General features: G+C 44.5%; 1 protein-coding gene across 1 annotated transcript in view; it reads right to left on the bottom strand.

The window, feature by feature from the left end:
• Positions 1-18,376, bottom strand: part of galnt18.S (polypeptide N-acetylgalactosaminyltransferase 18 S homeolog) — a 130,862-nt gene that overhangs the window by 83,212 nt on the left and 29,274 nt on the right. The window lies entirely within an intron of this gene.

Raw genomic sequence — 18,376 nt, 5'->3', positions numbered from 1 at the left:
GGAGACAGTAGAACAAGATGGAGACAGTAGGGCAAGATGAAGACAGTAGGGCAAGGTGGAGACAGTAGAACAAAATGGACACAGTAGGGCAAGATGAAGACAGTAGGGCAAGGTGGAGACAGTAGAACAAGATGGAGACAGTAGGACAAGACAGAGACAGTAGGGCAAGAAGGAGACAGTAGGGCAATATGGAGACAGTAGGGCAAGGTGGAGACAGTAGAACAAGATGGAGATAGTAGGGCAAGATGAAGACAGTAGGGCAAGATGAAGACAGTAGGGCAAGGTGAAGACAGTAGAACAAAATGGAGACAATATGGCAAGATGAAGACAGTAGAGCAAGGTTGAGACAGTGGAACAAGATGAAGATAGTAGGACAAGATGGAGACAGTAAGGCAAGAGACAGTGGGGTAAGATGGAGACAGTAGGGCAAGATGGAGAGAGAATGACACAATTACCTGACTGTTAATGATTTGGAGATTCATAAGAATCAAACAGATGTGCCAAGAGAACTTGTTCACAAGGTTACTCTGCTATAGTTCCAGGGATACCCTGGGCAAAAATAAGCACAGTCACCCCAAATCTCCCCCTAACTGGCCTTCAGGCTGGGCCCCCTTAGCTCATAACAAGGTTACAGATATATAGAAACATTGGGGTAACAATCACCCTGCTATAGTTCCAGGGGTACCCAGGGCACAAATAAACACTCACCCCAAATAAACCCCCTAACTGGCCTTCAGGCTGGGCCACCTTAGCTCATAACAAGGTGACAGTTATTACAGTTATATAGAAACATTGGGTTAACAGTCACTCTATCTGACAAATAAAGATTTATATTGATACCAAGCAGAGATGCTGTTAACTAAGCAAATACTTATTATAAAAGGGGAAAGGAAACAAATCAAAGAAACAAATTACATATAAATGTATTCCTGGTAATTACATGCTGAATTTCCTTTATCTGGAATATTACAGGGATTCTTTGCTTTCCAGTCTATGCAGCAAAATACCCCGGGCCCTTATTGTACACAGAATTACTTGTCAAGCACAATTTACAAGAAGGTTTCAAGCAGAATCTGTTATTCATTACTACGTGTCACATTGGCATAGTTGGTCCCTTTAATTAGTCAAGTGCAGAGTGATTAACTGTCACCCAAATTCAAGCTGGGTCCCCATTTGCAATGCTTTGGGGCTCCCTACGAGTGAGTTTGGGGAATCAGTGCTCCAACTAGTGAAATCTGATTAGTTGTTGCAGGTGAGTGAGCAGGGCTGACTTTGACCATATAATAATAAATATATCTATGGACTTGCCCCAAAACCCTAATAACACGTTAAATCTAAACTGGGGTTGCGTTTGCTGCACCACACAGATCTTTCATTCGTAGAAATGGATAAGAAATGTTCTGTACCCCTATTAACTGCTCTTTGTGCCGTTACGCCAGGCAGCACCCTCACGCTCTCGCTGTATCCGAAGGAGCATGAAATAAAGTTGGTAATGAATTCTGGGCAACAAATGTCCTATTTGATATTTTTTACATTTTCAGTCTTTATAAAGACATGAACAGCAAAGGGACAGGGGTCATCAGTTGGACCAATGAGGGAAAGAAATGACAGTTGCTCCAATTTCTCTCCCTGCCCCTCCCCCTACACCTGTATCAGACTGGGGGTCTTTATAAATAGAACTGAATCACCTTCCTGTGTATGGAGCTGCCGGCATTGATATCCCAATTAAATGCGGAGCCACTGGGTAAGAACAAAGAATAATATGCGGAAGCCGCGGTTCTTCTGAAATCACAGTTTCTTATTTATATAACCCAGTATGAACCAAAAGATGCTTTTCTGCTGGGAAATTCTTTACTGTGACAGTATTGTATTTATAGCATCTCTTCCATTAATTATGGCCCTAACACTTCAAGGCAATAGAGACAAGAGAAATAATGGATGTGTTGCCCCATCCGAGGTTAGAGCATCGCTGCTGTTAGACTCTGTTGTTATGGGATCAGGAAGCTTGGACAAAACATGCAGTGCAAGAAAGTGACCCACGAGAGCCAGTACTGTCATTCAGCAAGAAGGGAAGAAACTAACAGGTGCCCAGAACATTCCTTCTCTGTATATTTGTATCTATATATATGGGTAGGAGGTGCCATATTGATTCAGTCACATTAATGGAAATAATATATCAGGGTGGATAGATGTTTAATTCACTGCCCAAAATGCTTTCAGTTATAAACCAAATAACTCTCCCAGAAAGCTACACTAATGCTGATTCAGATACATTATATCACTTTTATCACTCATAGACCTTCCAGACCTTGATCCAATGTAGCAACACAAGTTATTTCCTCCTTTATTATTTCCTTTTGTTTGTTAGACTTGATACACCTGTCCCTGTTATTAACCCCACCCTGAGCTGGATTGTGTACACAGTTCACTAGGGCCCCTACTAGCGCCCCTCAATACTGGGCTACATGTGAAGGAAAATACTCTATATAATGTGTTACAGACTAAAAGCTCATCTTCCAGCTCAGCTTTGCCTTCATGACCGGACCAGACTAATAACCTAATGGTTTCCCTGACCTTTCCCCTTTGCCGACTTGAGATGCAATTTTGGAACAAGTCAATCAGAGACAAGACAGCTTAGAAAATGCACTCGGATCAGACTTCCCTGTCATTACCAACATCATATTGACATATTCCTCGGCTGCAGGACTGCAGAGTACCATCATCATCAGATATTCCATTACTACTAGTGCCATTGATTTTGCATTGGATTGCTGCGTTCATTACGGAAAATCAATTGAAAGGCTCTTTCCCATAGTTAGAGATGGTGATACGTTGTCTTTCTTTGAGAAGAAGGAGAAGGAGAAGGAAAGCTACGGAGGCATTTTATTGCCCATAGATTAGCTGCAATAGTGCAAGCTAGAATGCTATATTTATTCTGTAGAATGTTTTACCATACCTGAGTAAAAAGCTCTAGAAACTCTCTGTTTGTTTAGGATAGGAGTTGCAGTATTAATGTGGTGTGACATCACTTCCTGCCTGAGTCTCTCTCTACTCTGGACTCAGATTACAGTAGAGAAGGGAGGGAGGTGGGGAAGAGGAGCAAACTGAGCATGGTCACGCCCAGGGCAATGAGGTTTAAGCTGAAAACAGGAAGTCTGATACAGAAGCCCATGAGTACACAATAGAAGGAAAGAAATGCAGTGTTTCTTTTGACAGGGGACTCAGAGCAGCACTACTTTGGGGGTTTACTGGTATATTTAGATGGACCTTTCTGATAAGGCTTACTTAGTTTTAACCTTTCCTTCTCCTTTAACCAAAACAAATGGCTGTAATGACTGCAGACTCTCAATGTCCTGCCCTGATTTATGGCATAACAGAGCATTCTGTACCAGTGGCTGTACAGATCCTATCTGATGCCCCTTGGAAGCAGCAGTACTGCCCTGCTTTATGGCAGCTGAGATTCTAGCTATCTGTATAACAGAGCCTTCTGTCCCAGTGGCTGCACAGATCCTATCTGATCCCCATTGTAAGCAGCAGTCCTGCCTTGCTTTATGGCAGCTGAGATTCTAGCTATCTGTATAACAGAGCATTCTGTTCCAGTGGCTGCACAGATTCTATCTGATCCCCAAGAAGCGTCCCTGCCTATGGGCAGACATAAGCAATGCAATACTTGACAATGAGAAATGACAGTAAGTTTCTCTGAACCATCAGTGATGACATTGCCAAAGATTCCCTACCTCGTCCAGCCCCAGTGAAAATACTGTAGATGGCACCTACTCACCCATGAGATCCTCACCTTCCAACACAATATTTAACTATAAGAATGGCGCTGATTAAACACAAGGAAACATGAAGTAAACGAGTGTAAGGAACATTAGTGAGACACAGAATTCTCCCACTCGCTGCAGAAGGAAAGATTTAATTGTAATCGTATAAATTTATTGTGTGTTCTAGCGGCCTAAACTGTTCTCAGATTACTTGTCTGCAATGATACGTTATTTAATCTCCCTCTTTTATTGGCCCACATGCAAATGCTTTAAATACACGAGTCCTCTTGTGATAGCAAAATAATATGTTATTTACAGTGCTTGGAATTAAACCCATAAGAGGTGATTTCTAATCAAGTAATTATCCGTCATTATTTGAATTCCTGAGAACCTCTTTACTTTGTATTAAGCCTGGAAGGGTGATTTTCTGATCATTAAGAACATCATCTCATAAATAATGAAACTTAATTCCACCACCCCTTCCTCATGAATCTATCCTGTTTTGCTTCGACAAAAATTGCCGAAGCTGCGAAAAACGCTTTTAGGCGTGACTTTTTTTTACTCGCCCAACTGTTTTTCACACTCAAAATGCATTAAAGTCAATGGGCGTTTTTTCTTATAGCGACTTTTTTTTGTCCTAATGCATTAATGTCAAATGGGCGTTTTTTCTTACGGCAAGTTTTTTGTCCAAATGCATTAAAGTCAATGGGCGTTTTTTTCTTATAGCCGCTGTTTCACAAAAAAATTCGCACATGGCAAAATGCAGAATTTCGCTGCGAATCCATGGCTGGTGAAAAAATTCACTCATCGCTCAGTTTCCTGTGTCTGAAGTAAAGGACCCAAACTTCTGATTGGGGTGGTTTGAAAGAGACCCCCCATATCATAGACTGATATGCCAAGACAGAGTAAAGGCAGTCAAAAACAATGTGGCTCTAACTCCATGCTAAGGGGCTGCTGTACATCATCTATATAACCAGCCTATAGCTAAGGTTTTCCATGTGGACAGTCACCCTACAATGAACATCACCCTATCTGATCTATTCAGATGGAAAACCTCAGGAAAATACAGGCAGGGAATCAAAATGCAACTACATTTATGTGCCTATGACTTGCCTACATGCTGACACTTATATCAATATGAAAACCTACTGTAGGTGATTTAAAATGATAATGAAGTTGAGTCAGTCCTGTGTTACCAGCTCTTCCCATAGACCTAAACACAGAAGTTGTACCACGAGGTCCAGAAGAGGGTGGCAGAGTTGCAGTTTGGGAAAGAGGCATTGACATGTATTGGTGCAAGGGAGCAGCGTTTCTATAAGTAGTTCCTTCTGTTTGCAGATAAATACATAGAGGGAAGTGTCGTGGTCAGAGCAGCGTGCCGACTTAACTGCGCCCCCAGCATATCAACACTACCCCCACACACAAAATAGTCATACCGTACCATTCCTGCTACTTCCCTTCTAATCTAAAGGGGAACTTTCCCTTTAAATGTGTGATATTAACTGTACGGCACAAGGGACAGGGCGCTGGCCTCACACACACTGCCAAACAGCAAATTTTTACTTAGTCCTATTAGGTCAACTGCGTTTCTTTATTGACCTTGGCATCACCCAGAGTTACATAATGTCCTGTCTTATTCCTCTCCTCCACTGCAAGGAAACTCCTGTGTATAAGTGGCCTTTTGTTTTGCAGTAAACAGTCAGTAATATATTAACATTGGGGAACAGTCACCCTGCTATAGTTCCAGGGGTACCCAGGGCACAAATAAGTACTCACCCCAAATCTCCCCCTAACTGGCCTTCAGGCTGGGCCCCCTGAGCTCATAACAAGGTTACAGATATATAGAAACATTGGGGTAACAGTCACCTTGCTATAGTTCCAGGGGTACCCAGGGCACAAATAAGCACTCACCCCAAATCTCCCCCTAACTGGCCTTCAGGCTGGGCCCCCTGAGCTCATAACAAGGTTACAGATATATAGAAACATTGGGGTAACAGTCACCCTGCTATAGTTCCAGGGGTACCCAGGACACAAATAAGCACTCACCCCAAATCTCCCCCTAACTGGCCTTCAGGCTTGGCCCCCTTAGCTCAAAACAAGGTTACAGATAAATAGAAACATTGGGGTAACAGTCACCCTTCTATATACGCTATAGAGACTAACACAACTATAGAAATAAAGATGAAGGCATAGTTACCCTTTAACATATCTCAGAGACTGTCAGACAAAGCAGATGAAGCAAGACACAGCATTGTTTCTTGAGCAGTCGTATTGTGTTTCAATTCTGACAGATCCCAATGAAGCTCATGGGGGGCTCCTGCTAAAGTTGCCTGTCTGTGGGACGCTTTGTGCGAGAGCTTCTAAGGCTTCTTTTCACTTATCTCCGACGGCCGATCAATCACAGCCTCTCGTGTTATTGGCCTGTCATCACGAGCTGATGTACAAAACCACTTCTGTGCATTTACAGGCGCGGTGCACTCAGTGAGTTCTACAGGTAACGGCACAGGAATAAATCATTTCTTGTTTAGCTCTCAATTCTGTCTCCTCCGACTGAGCAATCACATCCCACTGATTCCAATACAGAGAGCAAAGGACATTGTCCATAACATATAGTCTATACAGTATATATAATGGGGCCTCAATACCATAGGGGTTTCCTCTTCTCAGTCATTATTCTATCAACAGACCAGCACACGATAAGCTATACCCTTATACTGTACTGTCTAAGGGAGTTAATATGGCACCTCCTACCCATATATACAAATATACAGAGAAGGAATGTTCTGGGCACACAATAAGCGATACCCCTCATACTGTACTGTCTAAGGGAATCAATATGGCACCTCCTACCCATATATACAAATATACAGAGAAGGAATGTTCTGGGCACACAATAAGCGATACCCTCATACTGTACTGTCTAAGGGAATCAATATGGCACCTCCCATCTATATGTATAAAAACAAATATACAGAGAAGGAATGTTCTGGGCACACAATAAGCTATACCCTCATACTCTACTGTCTAAGGGAATCAATATGGCACCTCCCTCCTCCCATATGTATAAATACAAATATACAGAGAAGGAATGTTCTTGGCACATGATAAGCGATACCTTCATACTGTACTGTCTAAGGCAGCAGTCCCTAACCTTTTTTGGCCCAGGGACCGGTGTAAAGGAAAAACATTTTGCAAGAACCAGGAGGGGGGGGGGTGGTCAGTGGTGGTGGAGAGGGGGAGGGAGGTCGTTAGGGGTCAGGGGGGTCAGGAGGGGGTTGGGGGGCCAGCGGCAACTGCACATCCAATTTGTGCGCGCCGGCGTTAATTGCAGGCTAGGCTCGGCGGCCCAGTTCAGGACTGTCCATGGCCCGGTGGTTAGGGACCCTTGGTCAAAGGGAATCAATATGTCACCTCCTACCCATATGCATAAATACAAATATAAAGAGAAGGAATGTTCTGGGCACACAATAAGCTATACCCTCATACTGTACTGTCTAAGGGAATCAATATGGCACCTCCTACCCATATGTATAAATACAAATATACAGAGAAGGAATGCTCTGGGCACACAGTAAGGTATACACCCTCATAAAAATTTAGCATTTCCCATCGCTGTTATTTCTGTATTGTGCTGCTATGGCAGGTGATACAATGTATCTCAGTGGAAGAGGTTTCCAGGGAAGAACGTTTGCTTGTGAAAAATTATATTTTCAAATAAAAACTCCAGGAACAGTGAAGTAAGAGACAGTTGGGGAGAATGCGGCAGCGTAACAGAGACCTCGTTATAGTACAACCAGCAATAAACATTATTTCTCTCCTCACAGTTTATCTGCCTATAAAAATAAGTGAGAACATAAAGGGGAAGTCAGACCAACCTCACTCTATGCAACATTAAATACAGAATAAGTCGGCACCCACTCAGCTGTTCCCAAATAACCCCAATGCTCTATATACACCACCTCCCTCCCTGCAATCTGCACATTTCCATTTAGGGGAAAAGGCAAGTGCAGCCCTTATCCAAACCCCCCCCCCCCCTTTAGTTACATTAAACAGCAAATGCGAACGTGTTTTAAATAGTTTCCATGGAGATAATCCCTTTGTTGTAAGATGCGGCAAAAGTGATTGCGCCTTGACAATTGCCTTTCATTCCATGCGGGCAAAACCGAGTCTCTGGGTAATGCAGAAACTGTCATCAAACCACTGAAAGGGACATATTTCTTAGTAAAGGGGGAATATCCAGTCGATATAATTATTTTCAGCAGGAACAGCACTAAGTTTGCTCATAGTCTGTACAGAGAGATCCCATAATACTGTTATTCCCCTGTATTAAGCACAATTCAGCAGCAACAGCCCCCTAAATTTGCTCATGGCCTGTACAGAGAGATCCCATAAAACTATGGCAACAAAGGTATTTCCTCTGTACTAAGCACAATTCAGCAGGAACAGTCCCCTAATTTTGCTCATAGCCTATACAGAGAGATCCAATAAAACTATGGCAGCCTAGGTATTCCCCTGTACTAAGCACAATTCAGCAGGAACAGCCCCCTAAGTTTGCTCATAGTCTGTACAGAGACATGCCATAAAACTATGTTATTCCCCTGAACTAAGCACAATTCAGCAGGAACAGCCTTCTAGGTTTACATATGTTACATAGAACATATAAGGCCCACAACTCACGTGAGCTCCAGATTAACCTCCCAGACTACATACAATCTGATTGTGAGAATCAGCTTCCAATGGGCTATGTCTTTCAGGAATATAAGGAAAACATCGGACAAGATGTGATGAAACTGTAACATTTTATCCACAATTCTGGCAGAAATGCCCCAGAGAACTCATTAGGACAGACAAGAGGACAAAGCGTTTCTCTATTTCACTGTCTCTTTCACTTCAGAGAAGAAGAGAAAAATATTTGACAGAAATCCTCAAAATGCTCCCCGAAGCAGAGACGCCAGTCAGTGACTCAGAGTGGCAGTTGCACCTACAGCTTAGTCTGTATATGGCACGATCCTCCCAGCGGCATCAGGCAGGGCCACTTGTTATTCCTTTAGAAAGGAAATAATTGCTGTAGCACATGCTCCTGCTGGGGCGCCATGGAGACATCTATATATAATAAAAAGATTCCTTCTGGGGGGTTCATATAGCAACACGGGCAGTCGCCCCGCACTATGATGCCCAGTATTCTCTAACTGCCTGAGGCCCAGTTCCAAAGCCAGACACATTCTATGGGTCAGCGCTGACTCACTGCAGCTTCCCTTTAGCAGAACCACAGCCTTAACCCTCTATGTACTGCACCTGTGTGAGATAGATAAGATGCTTATTACTGGCCCCCGGCATTTACACCTGTTCACCTGTAAATTAACTTTTAATAGGTTAATAGAATGGCCAATTATTAGCAACGCTCTCATTTGTCTCCATTATTTATTTGTTATAGTTTTTTAATTATTTGTCGTCTTCTTTCTACTTCTCAAATGGGTGGGGGGGGGGTCGCTGACCCCAGGAGCCATAATGCGATTGCTTCCTGTGACTACAGTTCTCTTGTTTCTTTTTATGACTTATTCTTCTGTTCACACTTCTCCTATTCATATTTCAGTCTCTCATTTATCTCACTGCCTGGTCGCGAGGGTAAATTGGACCATAGCAACCAGATAGCTGCTGAAAATCCAAACTGGAGAGCTGCTGAACAGAAAGGTAAATAAATCAGAAATCACACAAAATAAAAAAACTAAGACCAATTGCAAATTGTCTCAGAATATTCAGGGCCAATTTGACCTTGGGCGACCCAAGGTTGCACGGTCCTACAATGGGGATTACGCTTTCCCAGTGCTCCTTAGAATGCAGCTGGGTGGAATGTCACCCCTAAAATCAGCCCCAGCCTGAGAATATGCCCTTTAATGCCGTTGCTCTGATGGGAGGTTATTATCACTATGTAAATAGATACAAATTCCAGAGGCCTAGTCTAGTTGGACAGACCCTTGAATCAAATTGCCTGACAGCGCCCAGTGACCCAAACTGGGGGCCCCCACACCCCCAGAGACCAACTACCTGACCTTAAGGGCATTTCTCCCTGATCCAATCCACTATCTGCCCCATGCCTAACTGAGAAATGAGGGGACTCCACAAGCACAGAAATGTGCAAGAGGCACGTTCTTATCTTAGGAATACTTACCTTTTAAAAACTACCCTTCCCAGGCAACGGCTGACATTCCATAGCACAATGTCCCCAATTACTCACTGATCATTCCCTTATATAAAAACAATTCTGCCTGAGACTGAATTTTATTAAACGTTCCAGCCGAAGCCCGAGGGCACAACAAGTTAATCCGGCTTCAGTGACAATGGGAACCCAATCCTGTGGTTTCGGGCACAGTTCCCAAAATGAATGAAGAGCTTCTCTCTCTCCCAACAGAAATCCCCATACAGAGAGGTGCATGAGTGTAATTATCTGCTATGTCTCTGCGTGACAGGCACGTGGAAAAGCGGTATTTACTGTCATGGAACCGGCATTTTATTACCCGGCGCATAATGAAATCTGAAAAGGCACCGCTAGCTCCGAGTTTGCAAAGGCAAAGTGACACCCCTTCCGGAATTGTACCATTTCTCTGTTTTTTAATATAAGCAAGCCCAGTGAGGGGCATCATCTTCCATGGCCCCTGATCAGGGAGTATGGAGGTGCTCTATTCAAGGACCCCATAGTAGAGGGAAAGGTGTGGTTTGCAGGTTGCCAGGGGAGCAGTGTCGGACTGGGATGCCAGGGGCCCAACTGAAAACCTTAGACCATGGGCCCACCAGAAATCTTTAGACTATGAGCCCACTTTCCAAACTATTATTCCTCCCCTCCTCACTTTATTATTCTAGTCTTTTATATCTTCTTACTCTATTCTTCCATTATTAAGCTTTTTTTCCCATAAAGAAATAGGGAATGACCTAATGGTTAAAAGCAGGAGGGCCCACTGACACCTCAGCCCACCGGGAGTTTTCCTGGTATCCCGGTGGGCCAGTCCGACACTGAAGGGGAGGTATGGGGTGGATTTGGGAAGATCATGGACCACAGGTGGGGTTTTGACATAATTGGGCATGGCCAGGGCAAATCATGGGTATGACCACAAGTGTGCTGGAGGTTTTTTCAATGGTCCCATTCTTTTTGTTGGCCATGCCTAGGGGACACAGGTGAGTGGTATATATATATATATATATATATATATATATATATATATATATATATATATATATATATATATATATATATATATATATATATATATAATTTCACAAAGAACCACACTCCAACTTGTTCTGATGAATAAAGTCACATTTTATTGTATTCAAATCGCGTGTCCTTGAATACAATAAAATGTGACATTATTCATCAGAACAAGTTGGAGTGCGGTTCGTTGTGAAATTCTATGATAACAAATTTTGATCCAGCACCCACCATCAAATTAACAGATCCGGATCAGAGTGCGGCTGCTTAGGGTCAGATTGGGTGGGCCATGCCAGCATTCCCCCAGGCTGCTGATTTCGCTCCCCCAATGGGCTGAAGGAAAATTCAATTTTATTTACACACGCTCGGGGGTAGGGTGGGTTGTTGTGGCCCCTGTAGGGGGTGTGGGGCCCCTTGGGGGGTAGAGGGCCCCAGGGGGGCTGGCCTGATGTGCCTTGCACCCACCAGTCTGACCCTAGAGCCAGTAAGGTGCCTCAAGATCAAGGAGGGCACAATAGAAGTAGAAGTGTGACAGTTTGTGAAAGGGGACTGGGGGCAGTTGGCTGGATGGCAGGCAGGATTTCAGCATAATGGGACATGGCCAGGGTGTGACCAGGAACATGCAGAGCATTTTTTTTTTTAAAGTGGACCCCATTCTACAAAGTGGACCCCATTCTACTTTTTTCCAGGGCCCTCCACCCAGGGGGACCAGGTAGCAAATGGTTATTATTATTAACATGTATTTATATAGCGCCAACATATTGCGTAGCACTGTATGGTTAATAATTGGGGCCTCTGCTTAATTAGTAGTAAGTACCCCATGATTCCGCCAGTGGTTTTTACTTCTCCCTCTGCAGATCCATTTCCAAGAGTGAGAGCGGCCGACTGTCTGCTGAGCTTGACAAAAGAGCAGCAATGTCCCTTCATCAAAAATGTATGACTTCCTAATGAATTTCGCCTTAAGGGAACAGCGGCGGATGTTCCACGAGGCCTTTGCGCCACGTCTGAGTGTTAAAGGTGCAGGCACCATTTAAAAGGCTTCAAAATGAGAAAATGCATTTATGAGAGGTTGTGCTGGCTTCAGAAATTCTGCAGTTGAACGGAATGTGCATGAGGAAAACCCAAAAAAAGAAGGTGCACCCCTATATTCCACAGCCTAAGGGACGGCAGCTTTCCCTCACCCCTTTACTTCATATGAGTATTATATATTAGATTTGGGGTTACAAACCCAAAAAAAATTTAAATTATAAATCTCAGCTAAATGGGCGCAATACTAATGGTGCAGTGAAGAGCAGTGATTTAGGCTGAAAGGCCTTGGACAAAATACCCCTGTGTTATACATTGGGCTGGAAATGCTCCCCTGGGCACTCCCAGCAAGAAAATGGGGCCCCAATGATAAAAAATGGTCCATACACAACTACACCCTAACACACTCCACTTCTGCCCCTCCACCCACTCCCTTTGTGACCTCTTTTTAGCTACAGAAATGTATCTGGTTTACTCTTTATATTCTCAGCACTGCTGATTCAGACTCCTAAAGCAATGTAGCAGAAGCACGGGGAGAACAAGCTTCTGTTACTTTGTGTCAAGAGTCAGAACCAGAAACCAGAAAGGGATCATCTGTAGTAATGAGAATGAGGTATGAATAGATATTTGGAAGGTGCTTAGAATTGTTTTTTTTTATTTATTTTTTTACTTAGGTGATTAACAAGAACAGCTTTTGGGTAGAGTTCCCCTTTAATCTCCCAGCTACTGGCACAAACGCACAGGCCCATTTCACAAGAATTTCAGAAGCAATTAATAAGAGTCGTTATAATAATAAAACCCTATAATAACACACGGCGTTAATGGGAAGCACATTGTGCCGGAAAGGCTCGTTGCCAGAGATTTATGGATCGGCTAAAATAACTATTGACGAAATTACGTTCTGATCTCATTCACTAGAGCGGAAAGGAAAGCTATAACATTATACTTGGCATGGACCACGAGCTCGGGTTGGTTTACTGTAGGGAAGTGGCGCTGCCCTTCTGCTTTGCGACTGGTGCCCTGTAAAGTCAGTGTCAGTAGGAAAAGGCAGAATTCATGAACAGTACTGAGTCCTTCAAGGGCATATTTACCAGTTTGTTTCACACTTCAACACTGAATGGGGGGGGGACACACAAGTGCAACTGGAAATCATACATAAGCCCAGAGTTTACAATCTAAGGTCTCTATTACATTCACACATGGTATCAAGAGCCAATGAACTTGCCTGCCTGTATTTGGGATGTGGGAGGAAACCAGGGTACCCGGGGGAACCCCAAGCAGACACAGGGAGAACATACATTCCCTGCAGGCAGTGCCCCAGCTGGAATTAAACCTATGACCCCCAATGGTACAAAGGCAGTAATGTTGGGAACTGTAGTCCAGTAATACGTGGGGAATGAAACAGATGAAGATCCCTAAAACAGAGAAGGTTACTAACCAATAACATTCCCTGCCCACGTGGAGATTCGGATGTCACCATCTACACATAAGCCAATTGAATATGCCAACACTCGCTCAAATGATCAAAGCTGTCCAGCTCCAGCCCAAATGACATATCAATGTTGTTTATTTACAGCTGCCCTTCTGCCTATTGGCTGCAAAGCAATTTCCTCAATTTTCAGAGATGCTGGTTGCCATGGGATACTAGACCTGGGCAATTTGCCTCCATTTATAACATAATCCTAGTAATCCTTAGGGTCATGCAGACTTTGGTGCTGTCCAACAATTATTTGCACCAATAGTGTACACCAGCAAATGGTGTTTAAATTGTCACCTCCACTTATATATTTACCCATCTCCTCAGCCAAAGAGCACAAAACCAGACCAGAGGCTGGAGGTTCAAGGAGGCCCCTGACCAGAGGCTGGAGGTTGAAGGGGAGCTCTGACCAGGGGTTGGAGTTTGAAGGGAGCCCTGACCAGAGCCTGGAGCTTGTAGGTGTTCCTGACCAGTGGCTCTAGGTTCAAGAGGGGCCCTGATTAGTGGTTGGAGCTTCAAGGGGAGCCCTGACCAGAGCCTGGAGCTTGTAGGGGGCCCTGACCAGAGGCCTGAGGTTCAAGAGGGGCCCTGACCAGGGATTGGAGCTTCAAGGGGAGCCCTTACAAGAGCTTGGAGATTGTAGGGGGCCCTGACCAGAGGCATGAGGTTCAAAAGGGGCCCTGACCAGGGGTTGGGGCTTCAAGGGAAGCCCTGACCAGAGCCTGGAGCTTGTAGGGGGCCCTGACCAGAGGCCTGAGGTTCAAGAGGGCCCTGACCAGGGGTTGGAGCTTCAAGGGGAGCCCTTACAAGAGCTTGGAGATTGTAGGGGGCCCTGACCAGAGGCATGAGGTTCAAAAGGGGCCCTGACCAGGGGTTGGAGCTTCAAGGGGAGCCCTTACAAGAGCTTGGAGATTGTAGGGGGCCCAGACCAGAGGCATGAGGTTCAAAAGGGGCCCTGACCAGGGGTTGGAGCTTCAAGGGGAGCCCTTACAAGAGCTTGGAGATTGTAGGGGGCCCTGACCAGAGGCTTGAGGTTCAAGAGTGCCTTGACCCGTGGTTGGAGCTTCAAAGGGGACCATGACCAATAGGTGGAGGTTCAAGGGAAGCCATGGACAGTGATTGGAACTTCAAGAGGAGTCCTGACCAGTGCTTGGAGGTTCAAAGAGGGATTGCATTAAAAAGTTTGACACAAAAGTTTGGGCCCCTGGATGTCAGGCTCTGTGGTTGGACCTAGAAGGCTCAGATTCTGAAGCAATCCAGAATTCCCCATTCAAATATATGCTCCTTGTAATCCAATCTGCATTCCATTAGCGGCTTTACTCTAAAATCTTTGCATTTTCTCGTTAATAAACCTGCAGTAAAGTCCTATCTGCATTCCATTAGTGGAGCAGAACGTCTCAGAATAAAGTCACGTCGTTAGAATGAGAATTGTGTCTCTGTCCGATTATTGCTCCCAATAACGGCGGGTCACACGGACAAAAATAGCCTTTATTTTACTGCCTTAATCTGACTCTTTCAACCCCTGAGCTGGTTACCGACAGCTACTAATTCTGATATAAACTATTCCTCTGCCCCCAATGTCTCTTGGTTTCTATCTGCATTCGCTATCACCGAGAGCCGCACTGGCAAATAATAGGCTGCGGGAGATAAAGAGCTGTACTAAATTCCAGTCATTTGCTAAGTAACAACTGTATTTTCATGAAATTGTAGCACAGTCCCTTTGCTGCTCGCTCTGTTCCCCCCTCTTTTCCCGGCTCACAGAACCATCAATAAAGGAATGATGTTTTCAGACTAAAACTATTTCCTTTGATGCTGTCAAGGGGGGAATGTATTTCCTGGTGCACATGTGATCCCTTCTACTTCCTTTATGGAGATAAAACAGCAATTTTGTCTTGGCTTATGGCAGGGCTTTCAGTTCAGCCGTGCCAGATCCTCATTTAATATTTGCCCAGGCACAAGAGCTGGGGCACAAATGGGCACATAATTGTAACTCTTAGGGCCCATGCATAGAGCGTAGGCAATTGTCTGTTAAGGCCGCACCTTTTGCCAGATAAAAAATCCAATGGAAGTTGCAGAGCATGTCAATGTTGGGTGCAAGGGAGCCCTGTGCTTGATAATTGCCATAGGTAGGTGGATACATGCTGAGCCCACCCTTGCACCTTGTAATACAATATTGAGATGACAGTGTCACTTTAAAAGCAGTAGCACCTCCGGGGAGACATGGGGGAGGGAGGAATCAGTGACCTGTATCTGTTCAGTAAGCAGAAAGCAAAGATCTGTCAGCAGAAAGTGTAGGAGGAATGCGAAACGCGTGGGACTGGGGGAGTTAAGCAGCTTGCACCTATATATAGCACAGATTAGCCTACTGCACCTCGGCATTTCTGCCTCTGTCTCCATGCTTTGTGCCCAAGTGCTACTGAACCCAAGGAAAGCGTACTGATCTGCTAAGTGGCAAAGGGTCTTGTTGGTTAACTATAACTCCCAGTCTTCCTTCTTAATGACCTTTTATTGAAATCCAACATTAAACACATGGATAATGCCAAACGAATCATGGAACTGCAAGCTAAACGCCAGCGTAACTTTCATTAGGGGCCCTTGCGCATTATTAAATTGGACACAATATTTATACCCAGTGAGGTCAAACTCACTCTGAAATCTACAATACAAATCTTCCTCTGTGCAGGAAACTGTTGTAGTTATAATAGAACCTCAGCTGATGGAGGGATGCGGATGTCGGTAAAGGTCTAGGGGTGGCATGAGTCTACCACCATTATACATTGTTCTGGGAGGCACTGTACATTACCTTGCAACCATATATCATGAAAATCTGATCAATGCAACATAATCTGGTGGAGACACTAGGGGAAAATGGAGACAGTAGGTCAAAATGGAAACAGTAAGTCAATACTGAGATAGTAGGAGAAGAAGAAGAAGAAGAAGAAGAAACTGCAGGCCAAGTATGGAAAGATGGAGACAATAGGACAAGATGGACACAGTAGGCCAAAAAGATGTCAAATGTAGGTCAAGATATAGACAGTAGGACAAGATGGACACTTTATGGCAAGATGGAGCACTAAGACAAGATTAAAACTGCAGGTCAAGATGAAGACAATAGGTCAAGAAGGAGACAGTAGGGAAATATGGAGACTGTTGGGAAAGATGTAAATTGCAGGCCCGGGCCTAGGGCGGCATAAATCCAGGGGCGGCATGACGCCCAGCCGCATTCAAGTGAGTTGCTCCCTTTCCGCGTCACCTCCGCACCGTCCTCCCTGTCTTGCAAATGCGCATATACATGCAGGCGCAAGGAGACGTGGAGGACTGCGATGGAGGGGAGGACAGCGCGGAAGGGGAGACTAGGACGAATCGGAAGAGGACGATTCGGAAGAGGAGGACGATTTTGTAGCATGGGGGGGATGCAAGTGCGACGCTGAGGTGGAAGACAGAGGGGGGGATGCATATGGGGGCGATGAGCGGAGGTGGCCTAGGGGCACCCTGTTTGTAAATCCGGGTAAAATGTAGGTCAAGATGTAGACAGTAGGGCAAGAGGGAGACAGTAGGGCAAGATGGAAACTGCAGGCCAAGATGGAGACAGTGGGTCAATATGGAGATAGTAGGGCAAGATGGAGACAGTAAGCAAAGATGTAAAATATAGGCCAAGATGTAGACAGTAGGGGAAGATGGAGACAGTATGGCAAGATGGAGACAATTGGACAAGATGAAGACAGTAGGACAAGATGGAGACAGTAGGCCAAGATGGAAACTGCAGGTATAGATGGAGACAGTAGGGCAAGATGGAGACAGTAAGAATAGATGTAAAATGTAAGCCAAGATATAGACAGTAGAACATGATGGACACTTTAAGGCAATATGGAGACACTAGGACAAGATGGAAACTGCAGGCCAAGATGAAGACAGTAGGACAAGATGGGGACAGTAGGGCAATATGGTCACAGTAGGGAAAGATGTAAAATGTAGGTCAAGATGTAGACAGTAGAGGAAGATGTACACTGTAGGGCAAGATGGAGACAGTAATGGAAGATGTAAAATGTAGGTCAATATGTAGACAGTAGAGGAAGATGGACACTGTAGGGCAAGATGGTGCTAGTAGGACCAGAAGACACATGGTAGCTATATATCCTTGTTCATACAACAGCCCAATGACATGAAACAAAGCACTGAATAATCTTGGGTTATGGTTTTCATGGCTGGTATGAACCTCACTATTTCAATCCTCTGCTGTTGGCTGTGAGTTTAGTGTTCAGTTTAGTACTGGAGTCGCTTGCAATTCTGTTCCTCACTTTATTCTCTCGCCGACACTTTCCAAGATAGTGGATCTTCTAAAAGGAATACAATATCTTGATCTTTAGCCCCCTCCTCTTGGCTTCCTCCCAAGCCAAACCAGTTAGTTATGATGAAACTGTCTAATTTAAGCAAGATTGATCCTTCCCCAGAATCCCCAATATCTGCAAGTACCGAAGCTCTGACCCTTCCCAAGAGCGGTGAAGCTTCATAATAAAACAAGTCTCCTACACAGAGGACAGAATCCATCTTGCTCAAATTGCTATTGAATCTCCTCAAGCGTCGCCACAAAGTGAGAAACCTACGGAGGCGCTGTGCCCTTGGACCCAGAAAGTATTTTAAAGTAAAGTGCTGGCAAACCATGCACAGCTCCTCTGTCCCAAAAAATATTCCATGGTGTATTGGTAACTGCTCTTTATGGATACCTTTAAACGAAAGGAGAAGTTCACCTTCATATGTTTGCCTTCCAAACAGTACACCACTTACCGTGCTAGGCACCACACCCCTAGGGGGGGTTACCAATATAGGGCTATGATTGACTATCTGGCAGCTAGCTGGCTCCGTTTGGCAGTATCTTAATTTGATGGGACACCTTTCCAGAGG

This window comes from Xenopus laevis, chromosome 4S, assembly GCF_017654675.1.
Source record: "Xenopus laevis strain J_2021 chromosome 4S, Xenopus_laevis_v10.1, whole genome shotgun sequence".
Classification (NCBI taxonomy): domain Eukaryota; kingdom Metazoa; phylum Chordata; class Amphibia; order Anura; family Pipidae; genus Xenopus; species Xenopus laevis.
This window is presented reverse-complemented; position numbering and strand designations above follow the sequence as displayed.